A 12,687-nucleotide genomic window follows, 5' to 3' on the forward strand; every position below is an offset into this window, starting at 1 on the left:
ATTCCTGACTCATATCCAGGCTTCATATATTAAGACAGCATTATAATGTGCTATAATTCTTCATTAAAAGATAATTCTTCTTCTGTCAGCTTCTTATCCATTATTTTTCCTTTTAGTTCCACCATGAGTATTCCAAAGGAGTATAGAAGGGCATTGTTGTCTGTTAACTAAGATATTTTCTTTCATGATGTCTCTAAAATATTGATGCAAAGAAGAAATAAAATACACATCTGGCCACAGAATCATTAGACCATTCAACCACAGGGGTGGGTAAGTTGGACATTACCTATCAGAGGACTCATCAAAAAGTGCAGATACAGAAAGTCATCAAAATGAGCTAGCATTCATACTGTTTTAAAAGATATCTGATAAAAATCCTACAAGATACATAGAAGCCTTCTGTATGTCTGCACACTGATTGTCACAAAGCTGTCTGCACTAGTATGTTTTAAATTAATTACGGTGTGAAACACAGATCAGATTGAAGCTGAGTGAAGCAAAATAAGGGCCATGACCACACTGATGTCTGCTGTCAGAAATACCATGAATCGCCTGTTCACATTAAAATCATTTTCAGATATCTTATGGATAATGATGCTCCCACTGATATAACAGGCCAAGAAGCAAAACATGTCCAGGGTCAAATGCAATAAAAAATAATAACCATATGCATAACAGATTGTTTTATTTTGTTAGGCAACATGCCTTCTTAACTTAAGAAAAGGAATCATAGGGTAGAATACTGCATATCAACAGAGCAGAGATGTGTTTTTTGGCGTTATACAAGTCTACTGAATACTTGTTTAAGGCAGAAGACTGATTTGACACCCCCCCCTTATGAGTCTGTGTTACTTAAATGAACTAGGGAGCTCAGTAGTATTCCATAGTAACATTAATCCCCTTGGGGCATGCATATTCTTCATGTGCAGGAACACTTAGGTTAATACACATTACTGAATTATGTACCCAGTTTTCCTGTGCCCCATCAAATTATACTGGATCTCAAGCACAACTACTCTGATAAAAACATAGGTTCATAGGTTCATAGGTTCATACTAGGCTATCTGCCCAAGGGCATTTATAAGCCTAGCCCATAGTTATTTGGCTTTCGCCACCCCTTTAGTTTGAATAAAACTATGCCTATTATTTTGCTGTGCCTCTGTCAAGCAGTGACACTGAAGTAATCCCTGGGGTATATCTGCGATCCCCCATCCATTGGTCAAGATTCCTCTTGAACAAGGCCAGCGAGGTGCTCTGCCTCACATGTACCGGGATTTTGTTCCACAGCATAGGGAGTCTCTGGGTGATGAATCTTTCCCTCCAGCATGTTCTATTAATAACCGTGTCAAGGTTTAAGTCTCCGCCCTTGTGGTTCTGAGGGATCTAGATTTTTTGAGGTGAAGCATATTCATCAAATCAGGGTTTGACATGGCCTTATATGTCAGGCACAGGTCACCTCTGAGCAAGTGGTATGAGACTGAATAGAGCTGGAGTTCTTTCAGTCGGGCAGCATAAGACATATTTTTGAGACCCTTTATCCTTTTGGTGAGGAACTTTTGGGGCCTTTCCAGCTGCTGCAGGTGTCTGGTCAGATACATTCCGAATGGGGCATTGTACTCAATCATAGGTCTAATGAGTGATGAGTACAGGGGGGCGATGACCTCCCTTGATCTAGATGTGAATCCCTTCATGATCAGGTGGGCAATGTAGAAGGTTTTCCTAACTACTTTAGCAACATGAGTGTCAAACGAAGGCTACTGTCAACCTGGGTCCCCAGATCCCTGATGACTTCTTCTGTGCTCAGTGGATTGCCACCTATATGGTAGCTAGGGTAACCTTGTTTTTCCCGAAGGGTATGACTATGCATTTCTTGGCATTTAACTTTAGGCCATGGCTCTGGCACCAGTTATCCATTTCTGTGAGGCCCTTCTGAAGGATATCTGTGTCAGATGTGTTTTCGACTATGGCGCCAGTTTGCAGTCATCTGCAAACTTTGTCAGCCATAACCCTCCTGTGTTTGCTTGTACTTCAGAAAAGTAGATGCTGAACAAGAGTGGACCCAGGACTGAGCCCTGTGGGACACCACTTGTGACAGGCTTTGAGTCTGACATGGCTCCAGCAACTCTGACCCTGTGGGTTCTGTCACTTAGCCAGTTTGCAACCCATCTTGTGATGTATGGGTTTACATTCAAGCTGATGAGTTTTTGATGATACCTGAGTGGGGTATTGTGTCGAAGGCCTTTGCCAGGTCAAGGTAGGCTGTATGGACTGCCTTTCCCTCATCAATGGCCTTGGTGACTGTCTCAAAAGTCAACCAAGTTTAAAAGGCATGATCTGCCTTTGACAAAGCCAAACTGGGTTGGATCCAAAGTCTGCAAGTTCCTATGTCTTTATTTATGAGTTCCATTATGATCCTCTCCATGGCTTTGCAGATAAGGCTTGTCAAGCTAATGGGACGGTAATTTCCAGGGTCGGTGGAGGCACCGCCCTTGTGAAGTGGGACCACAGTCGCCGTGCGCCACTCCTTGGAGTACGTATCCTGAGGTGAGGCTAAGATTAAACAGCTGTCCTAACTGCGGGTTTAATTCCTCATTGAGTTCATGGAGCACACAGCCGGGGACACCATCCGGTCCCATGGATGCTGTGTTTTTTGCTTTGGAGAGAGCAGTTCTCACCTGGGCGTTGGAGATGTTTGGGGGGCTACAATCCTCTGGTATAGATATCTCTCCTTTTGGGGAGGGGGAGAAGTTTGCACTGAACCTGTCAGCCAGTATGTTGGCAATGTGTGTAGGTTCAGTAATCTTCACATCATTTTGAACTAATTCTGAGCATATCTGGGAGTTTCCTCCTAGGTTTCTAACATAGCTAAAGAAGGCCTTATGATTGTCTTTTGAATCCTTGGCGATTTTTCTCTCAAAATTTGCCTTGGATGATTTTATGAGAGCTCTTAGTTTTTTACTTATAATGATCAAGGGTGTCTTACCTTTCAAGGATTTTGCTCTATCTTGTAGTAGCTTCCTCCTTTTGTTGTAGAGCTTGTTTATGGCTGGGGTCCACTAGACTGGATGCTTGCCTTTGGTACAAAGAGTCTTAGTTTTGTTTGGGATTGCCTGATCCATGCAGTCCTGTAGGTGCTGGTAGAAGGCATTTGTAAGTGATTCAGCGGTTTGAGTAATGTTTACCACTGGCTCAGGGGCCTTAAAGGAGACCACACTAGTTTTAGAAGTGTGAAGTCGGCTTTTGAGAAGTTTTTCACTGTGGTCTTTTTTGTTCGAGGTGGGGGCGGGATGAGGACCTCCAGCGAGATTAGTTTATGATCTGATCTCACCAGTGAGGGCTATACTTCCGGTGTTGAACATTGTGATCCCATGTTCGTGATGATGAGATCAAGTATGTTTTCTCCTCTTGTGGGGATGGTGACTAGTTGTTCCATGGCATTTGAGTTTATGAACTCCAGGAACCTTTGGGCTAGAGTGTTTGGGCTTGAGTAGTGTTCCCAGTCTATATTAGGGTAGTTGAAGTCACCTAGTATGATGGTGTTTGGAGATACATTTATCCCTCCATTGTTTTCAGGAAGGCCATGTGAGGTTCCTGAGTTTGAGAGGGTGGCCTGTAACATGCTACAAATTGCAGAGCAGTCTTGCCTATGGTTAATTGCACCTGGATGGTCTCCGATGCATCGTGCGTTGCCACCAACCTTGAGGTGTGGGTGTCCTTTATGAATATGGACACTCCCCCTCCTTTCTTGGTGTTGTCCGGATTTTGGGGCCGGAACGCATGATATGAGGTGAAACCTGCTAGTGCTGGGGTGCTCTCAGGAGCCTTGAACCAGGTTTCTGTCACAGCACAGACATCGATGTTCTCCATACTGAGAAGGGCCTCGAGTGTGTGCATCTTGAGATTGAGACTTCTGGCATTGAGCAGCATTACCCTTAGTTTTTACTTTTTGTGTTCTAGGGTGGTAGGTTTAGAATTTGAGCCTTGCCTAAAAAAGGCACTATGGGGTGGCAAGAGCCTTTGCCAATATCCGGAAGCCTAGGGGTGACAGGTGCAAGCCGTCCCTTGCGAAGCAGCGTGGCTTGTCCAGCATGTCATCCCAGGCAGACAGACATTGGATCCCCTTTGAATGACACCAGAATTTAAGCCAATTATTAAAGCTGATCATCTTATCACTGTATTGTGGCATCATTCTAGGTGAAGGTAGGATACTGCTCAAGGTCAGGGTCATACCTGCCTGGGCTACATAATCAGAGAGCTCCTCAATGTCTCTTTTCATGTAGTCCAAGGAGGTACGTCTCAGGTCGTTGACACCAGCGTGGACAATGACTGAGTCGTACTTGTACCTGCTGTTGAGAGACCTGAGTGCTTGTTTTATGTGGCGGATTCTAGCGCCCGACAGGCAGCTTACTGTGACCTTCTCCTTACTCAGTCTGGTGAGCGGGACGTCAGTGTGTCTGACTATGGAGTCACCTATGACAAGTATGTTTGGTGTTGTATTTGGCCTTAAGGGCAGTGACTGCTTTGCACACTGATTTTGTTGTTTATGTGTTGTTTGTGTGGTGTATTGAGTTTGCAGTTGCTTGGGTGTCTGCTTTAGAGGCCTCTGCTGTTTAGGTAAATTTTTACTCAGAGCCTCCGAGTATGTCTTAGTGTGTTTATGTGTTTGATTCAGTGGTGTGGTTGAGTTATGTGAGACTGGTATTGTGGTGTGTGTAGTTGCCTTCTCCTCCTGCCTGGTCTTGCCAGTCCTGAGTTGAGAGAGCTCAGCCTCCAGTCTGGCTAAATAGCTGCATCTCTCACAAGTGTTAGTGTTACATGGGAGGAGGAGATGGTTGTCCGTGTACACGAGGCAATTGTAACATTGTCTCAGAATTCCCAGATTCACCAAATGGGCAGGAGAGGACGCCAGCATCTGACCCTTCGACATGCTAGAAAGAATTATGAGTTGGTATGAGACAGAAAAGTAGTGGGCTTAGCAGGAAGTGGGCACTCCTGGGGGTTTTGCTAGTGAGAGATTTGTATAATATAGGAGTGCTTGACCTGCAAAGAGAATGCTTATAAGACAAGGGATATGCTTATAAGACAAGTGCTGAGCTTTTTGAGAAGAAAAAGCTATTTGGAACAAGTGCTGCACTTTTTAGTGTAGGTGTAAACTGTTTAGGTTCCTAACAGAGCAGTTCTAAGGGAAAAATTGAAGAACAGACTTTCTGGAGCCAGAAAGAGTTTAACCTTGTTTAACCGGCGCTGCCCGATGCTGCTCTGGTGGCAACTCCGCCCTAAATCGCGCTAAAGCACGTTAAACCGTGCTTGATGGCAGGGGCTGGAAAGAAGCAGGAATAGACCCAAAAGGGAAAATAAAACTACAGTTTCAAGTCAGTAACCACCTCTACGGGGGGCAGGGAAGCTGCTCAATGTTAGTCACTGCCACTGATGAACAGAGAGACCCTCCTTCAGCCCAAGCAAAAATGGCCTCACAGAAACTTTCAAACAGTTCAGGAACAGCAAGCCTGTAACTGAACTTTTTTAACTCTCAGAAAAGTGGGAAAAAAGCAAGATTTTTTTTTTGTTTGTTTTTTACAGAGATAGCAGAGGTTCACAAGTAATATCAAGTTATAACAGTGCAGTAAATGACCCCACACAAGAGTGCTAGGTCAAGGACAGAAAATATGCAAGTTTTAAGAAAAACGATTTAAAATTAAGTGCAAACAGGAAATTCAGCAAACAGCTTTTGGTTGTGCTCTAAATACAGCTACTAATACAGAAATCAAGTTTAACAAGCCAGAAAATGCTCAAGCTAGGCAGCTATGCAGAAAAACTTAGCAAATAAACAGAGAAAAATACTTAAAATCTCAAAAGTGGCTCCTTCTTCTCTCAGCGTTTTTCCTCTTGGAGGGTGCTTCACCAACAGCCAACAAGCCTGAAAAGACGCTCAAACCACGAGGCAACTAGGTTTTAAGAGAGGAAGATGAAGGAGTTATGGAAATGACCCCTAGTGGCCAATAAAACTACAGTTTCAAGTCAGTAACCACCTCTACGGGGGGCAGGGAAGCTGCTCAATGTTAGTCACTGCCACTGACGAACAGAGAGACCCTCCTTCAGCCCAAGCAAAAATGGCCTCACAGAAACTTTCAAACAGTTCAGGAACAGCAAGCCTGTAACTGAACTTTTTTAACTCTCAGAAAAGTGGGAAAAAAGCAAGATTTTTTTTTTTTTGTTTTTTTTTTACAGAGATAGCAGAGGTTCACAAGTAATATCAAGTTATAACAGTGCAGTAAATGACCCCACACAAGAGTGCTAGGTCAAGGACAGAAAATATGCAAGTTTTAAGAAAAAACGATTTAAAATTAAGTGCAAACAGGAAATTCAGCAAACAGCTTTTGGTTGTGCTCTAAATACAGCTACTAATACAGAAATCAAGTTTAACAAGCCAGAAAATGCTCAAGCTAGGCAGCTATGCAGAAAAACTTAGCAAATAAACAGAGAAAAAATACTTAAAATCTCAAAAGTGGCTCCCTTCTTCTCTCAGCTTTTTTTCCTCTTGGAGGGTGCTTCACCAACAGCCAACAAGCCTGAAAAGACGCTCAAACCACGAGGCAACTAGGTTTTAAGAGAGGAAGATGAAGGAGTTATGGAAATGGCCCCTAGTGGCCAATAAAACTACAGTTTCAAGTCAGTAACCACCTCTACGGGGGGCAGGGAAGCTGCTCAATGTTAGTCACTGCCACTGACGAACAGAGAGACCCTCCTTCAGCCCAAGCAAAAATGGCCTCACAGAAACTTTCAAACAGAAATGCTACTCCCTTAAAAAGACATTACCAATCAGAGATATCTCATGAACTTATTTAAAAGGACATTACCAATGAAAGATGCCTCGGGAAATTAATCAGTAAATAATCATACAGTGAGCTAATGTTTTTCCTGTATTATTTATGACATACAAAAGGAAGTATCTCTGAGCAGTAATGTTAGCCACGAGTAGATTTTTTTCAGTCCTGAAATTGCAACTTCATTCAAAAACTATGATTTTTTTTTTATCAAGTTGTTAAATCAGAATAGTCACGTTTAGAGTCAAGTAGTGCCAGACAAGATGTGCAGAGGGTTAACTGTATTGTCGTATATGTACATGCTGGAAAAGAGACTTCAGACTGGCATACAGAAGTTTTAGCACCGCAGTGATTTATAAGGGAGTACAGCCTGATGGATCACCATACAAATTAGTCTTAAATTGGTCACTGCAACTAAAACTCCAAACATTATACCAAAACATTGTATCAACAAATAAAGTATTAAGATTAAAAACAAACAGTTACCAATAATATTATCCAGCATGACACTGAATATAACATGAAAGCATTCTGTGCTTCTGAACTTAATCTAACATCCTTTAAAGGAGACTTTAGTCTGTAGTGGTAAGATGAGCATAACTAAAACAGTTTCATAAATACTGTAAAACAATATTATAACCATTTTACAAGCTTTACAGTATGGAGAAATTGTCACTGTATTAGCAAAATAAGATTTACAGGAACATTTCTAAAATTATTAATAATAGACTTATACAGGCATAATTGTGCATTGTTACATTGTACAAGCAAAATAAGATTTACAGGAACATCTCAAATGTTAATAATAGGCTTATACATGTACAACTATACATTGTTAAATTGTACGTGCAAAATAAGATTTATAGGAACATTTCTAATGTCATTAATAATCATATGTGGTTACCACTCATTTCTGTAAATGGTGTGTCTCACATATACTAGGTGGCGCAGATAACGTTACTGCATTTTGGTTACAATAAAGTACAGTTTTCTACCTACCATAAATGTAGATGTTCGAGTGTTCACCCTGCTGCAGTCATCACACTTGGTTTATCCTGTCGTCAGGCAGTCCTGCAGTCGGCCGGATTTCCAAAGTCTTGGTCCGATGTCGGTTGCTGTCACCTCATCCCTGACGTCAGTGTGCCAGGGGTACATATACTGCAACCGACGCCATTTTCTTCAGTTTTTCTTGCCCCGGATGTCAGGTGCCCCCAAAAAGGTGATCAAAATTAGTACCAAATGGTGTGAACACTGTACAAACACAAAATCCCTTCAGCTATAATCAAATACATCAGTAAGGCATAGCAGAGATTTAGCCAGAAGATCAGAGGGGTTGGTGGGAGGGTAACCTGGACTGTAGCAGGGTGAACACTCGAACATCTACTTTTATGGTAGGTACAAAACTGTACTATGTTCATCGTGTTACCCTGCTGCAGTCATCACACTTGGGTTGAGTCCCAAAGCTAAGGTAGGGTGGAGGTATCATAGAGGGTTAGTGTAGGCAATGAGGCCCTGCAGAACTGCAGTGGTGAAGCCTGCCCTGGAATTAGAATAAAGAGGTAAGTGATAGTGTTTGGTGAAGATGTGTACTGAACTCCAAGTTGCAGCTTCTAAAATTTCCTTGGTAGGAACCCCTCCGAGAAAGGCTGTAGAGGTAGTTGTTGCCCTGGTAGAGTGGGATCTAATGGTAGTAGGAACTGGTTTCCCATGATGGGTATAACAGAACCGTATGCAATGGCCTATCCATTTAGAAATGGTTTGTTTGGATATAGCCCTCCCTTGAGAAGCTGTAGCATAGGATACAAAGAGCTGGTCAGTTTTTCTGAAAGCCTTAGTTTTGTCCAAGTAGTAACGGAGCTGCCTGTGAATGTCCAAGGAATGCAAGAGTCTCTCACCTTTGTTCTGTGGATTGGGAAAGAAAGTGGGTAGATGGATGGTTTGATTTAAAGCTACACTGGAAACCACCTTAGGCATGAAGGAAGGATTAGTTCGTAGAGAAACTCTGTCTTGATGAAAAATGAGGAAAGGTTCCACTGCCATTAGTGCCTGTAATTCTGAGACTCTCCTAGCAAAAGTTATTGCCAGGAGCAGGGCAGTCTTCCAAGATAGGAACTGAAGGTCTGCAGAGAAAGCTGGTTCAAAGGGAAGTAACATTAGTATTTCCAGAACAAAGTTGAGGTCCCATGTTGGTGTAGGAGCTCTTCTAGGTGGTCTAATGTTTTTTGCCCCTCTGAGGAACTGCTTTAGAAGAGGATGTGAAAATAAAGGTGGATTTGTGTCGTAGTGAGCCGAAATAGCTGACGCATGGATTTTAATTGAGGAGAAGGAAAGTCCTTTGTGCAACATCTCTGCTAAATACTGCAGAATGTGAGGCATATGAGGCTGAGTTGTGTCTTGGCCTTTAGCTTGGTTCCAGGCAGAAAACCTTTTCCATTTGTCCGAGTAAGCCTTCCTGGTGCTTGGCCTCCTGGCTTCCAGAATAACATCCAGAACTGCTTGTGAAAGAGGGGCTGGTTGGATGTTTAAAAGATTTGCCATGCAGCCAGGTTTAAGGTTTTAGCTGGCTGTGTAGAATCTGTTTGTTTTGCTGCGTGAGCAAATGAGGTATTTGAGGCAATATCCATGGTGGGCTGTGAGCCATATTCTTCAATAGCGGGTACCAGTGCTGGCGTGGCCAGTCTGGGGCTATGAGAATTAGTCGAGGTTTCTCCTTTTTGACCTTCAAAAGAACCTTTGTGAGAAGATGTAATGGAGGAAAGGCATATGCTGTCAGGTTTTTCCAACTGAAGGAGAGAGCGTCCACTTTCCAAGCTTGATGGTGGAATGTCATTGTACAAAATTTTGTCAGATGGTAGTTTTGAGGACTGGCAAACACATCTATATTTGGTAGGCCCCATTTTTGAGTTATCATTGTAAATATTTGTGGGTCTAGCTTCCACTCGTGGGGATCTTTGATGTTTCTGCTTAGGTCATCTGCCAATGTGTTTTTCTGTCCTGGCAGGAACTGAGCTTGTAACTGGACTTGGTAGGCCAGAGCTGTGTTCCATAAGATTATTGCTTGCCTGCAAAGAGGGTAGGAATGTGTGCCGCCTTGTTTGTTTATGTACCACATTACTGTGGTGTTGTCCATCTTTATTGCAAGTTGTCCTGGATGTAGTAGATCCTTGAAGGCTGTCAGAGCTTTCTGTACAGTTAGCATCTCTTTTTGATTTATGTGCAGTTTTCTTTGTTCTGCAGTCTATAGGCCTTGAATGCATTGCCCTGCCATGTGTGCCCCCCAGGCATAGTCTGAAGCATCTGTTGTGATAGTTTGCCTGCTTGGGGACAAGGTGAAAGGCTGACCCTTGTTGAGGTGACATGCCTGTGCCCACCATAGAAATTCCTGTTGAAGGCAGGGAATGAGAGATATCACTGTGTCCAAGCTGTGGCTGTGTTGAGACCATACACTTTTTAGGTACCACTGTAATTTCCTCATATGCAGTTTTGCAAATGGTATTATCAGAATGCAAGATGCCATGAAGCCCAAAGCCTGCAGAATTTTTCTTGCAGTTAATTGGGTCTTTGTTACCATTGTCTTGAAATATTGAGTCAGTTGTAGTCTGGTGTAAGATAAGCCTTCTGGGCCGTTGTGTCCAAGCTGGCACCCAGGAATGTCATTTTTTGTGAGGGTACTAGTTTTGACTTCTTTTCGTTTACTGTGTACCCCAGACAATTTAGTAGATGCTTCACAAAAGCCAGATGATGTAAGAGTATGTCTTTTCTTTCTGCTTGGATGAGGCAGTCGTCCAGGTATGGATATATTTGAATTCCTCTTTGTCTGCAGTATGCAATTACTGGTGCCAGGCATTTTGTGAAAACTCTGGGTGCAGTAGATAAGCCAAAGGGCAGTGCAGAGAATTGGTAATGGGTTGAACCTGCAATGAAACGGAGGTATCTTCTGCAACTTTGTCTGATAGGGACATGCAGGTATGCCTCCTTGAGGTCCAACGTTACCAGCCATGCTTCCTTGCCCAACATGGGAAGTAGCTGCTGTAGTGTTAGCATCTTGAATTTTGGGACTTGTAGATAAGTGTTTAGAATTGAAAGGTCCAGAATTGGTCTCCAAGCATTGTCCTTTCTGGGTACTAGAAAGAGCCTTGAGTAAAATCCTTGGCCTTGCTCTTGAATCGGTACCCGTTGAATGGCTCTCATGGCCATGAGAGCTGTCATTTGTTTTTGAGCCTCTTCCCTCTGATTTAGTGGCAGGTTTGGCATTCCTCTTTTCATTGGCAAGGTGTGAAAGTGGAATCTGTATCCTCGTAAAATTATGTCTAGGACCCATTTGTCCTTTGTGACCATGTGCCAGTTGTCTGCAAAAAGTGCTAGTTTTCCCCCCAAGGGGGCTGACAAAAGAGCTTTGTTTGGCCAGTTGAGGTGCAAGTCATTGAGTTTGCCTTCTGGTAGGTTGAGACCTGTCTTCTCCTCCTTTCTGGGTTGGAGTGCCCCATTGGCGAGGTTTATACTGGGCTTGTGGTTGTCCTCTGCCCCTTGGGTGCCTGTATTTACCCCTCTGAGGTCTGTCAGTGGCTGGAAAGGACCAATTTTTTGTTGGCCAGTTTCTGCTGAAGCGAGGCGGTTGTACTTGTAGGAAATCTTTGACTGTCTGCATTGATTTCACCTTATCTTCCATTTTCTTTAGCACTTCTTCTGCTTTAACTCCAAAAAGAACATCCTGCTGTAAGGGTGCATCCAGTAGTTTTGCTTTAACATGATCAGGTAGACTTTGTTCCTTTAACCAGGCATGCCTACGTATAACTGATCCAGTGACAGCTGCTCTGCAGGAGGCCTCCAAAGAATCAAACCCACATTGTAAGGTATGTTTGCCCACCTGCTCTGTGGCGTGCAACAAATCCTGTACTTCTTTCAATTCAGATTGTTGAGGAAGGGAGGTTATCTTTTGTTTTAACTGAGAGATTAGAAACAGCTGATACTTGAGCATATGAAATTGACAATTTAGTGCTCTCATAGCTAATGTGGCTGAGGTGTAAACCTTTTTCCCCCACCTGTCTAGTGCTCTTGAGTCCCTCTCAGAAGGTACTGGGTTTTTAGCCATGGAAGCCTTAGCCCCCTTGGGACCCTGGGAGATAGTCTCTGGGTCAGCTACTGGGCTTTTGTAAAGAAATTTGTGGGAATCAGGTACTCTGTAGTATCTGTCAGGCTTAGCCAGAGCAGGAGGTAGAGAGTCTGGGTTGAAACTGGATTCTAAATAGACATCATCCACAATGTCCAAAACAGGTGGGACGGCTAGAGGTCTGTGTTGGGGGAGTAAAAGAAACTCTCTGAGCCTTTTCTTGGAATCAGAGTAATCCTGACCTTCCCAGTGGAAATGTTCCCTCATAGTGTGTAAAGTTTCCCCAAAAGAGTAGTCTTCAGGAGGGGAAGCTGAGGGAATAGAGTCCTCAGCATCAGAATCTTCATAAGGAGAGAAGGAAAAGTCTTGGTCTTCAGAGGAATCCGAAGAAATAGACAGTTGCTCAGAAGAAGCAGAATCTTCCTCTTGTCTAGGCCTTTTGTCAGGAGGAGGCTGAGAACCCCTGATAAGAGAAATCAAATCTTCAGCCATTTTGAGCATCTGCTTCTTAGGCATAGGGCCTTGAACAGGAGACTGAAGATTAGTCTTTTTAGCTTTAGAAGGAGTCTTAGACTTAGAAAATGTTTTGACTGTGAGAGTCGTCGGTCTGAAAACGCCCTCAGAAACCGATGGTGTTTCAGAAGCACCAACGTCCTTAGAAGGTATATCGTCGGAAGGGCCTGAAGTAAAAGGCTGCGTCGGCCTAGTACATTCCGTCAAAATATCCGTAGCGGTCTCGGGTTCCAGAACTGC

The sequence above is a fragment of the Protopterus annectens genome, chromosome 4.part0 (assembly GCF_019279795.1).
Source record: "Protopterus annectens isolate FY-2018-M chromosome 4.part0, PAN1.0, whole genome shotgun sequence".
Lineage (NCBI taxonomy): Eukaryota > Metazoa > Chordata > Ceratodontiformes > Protopteridae > Protopterus > Protopterus annectens.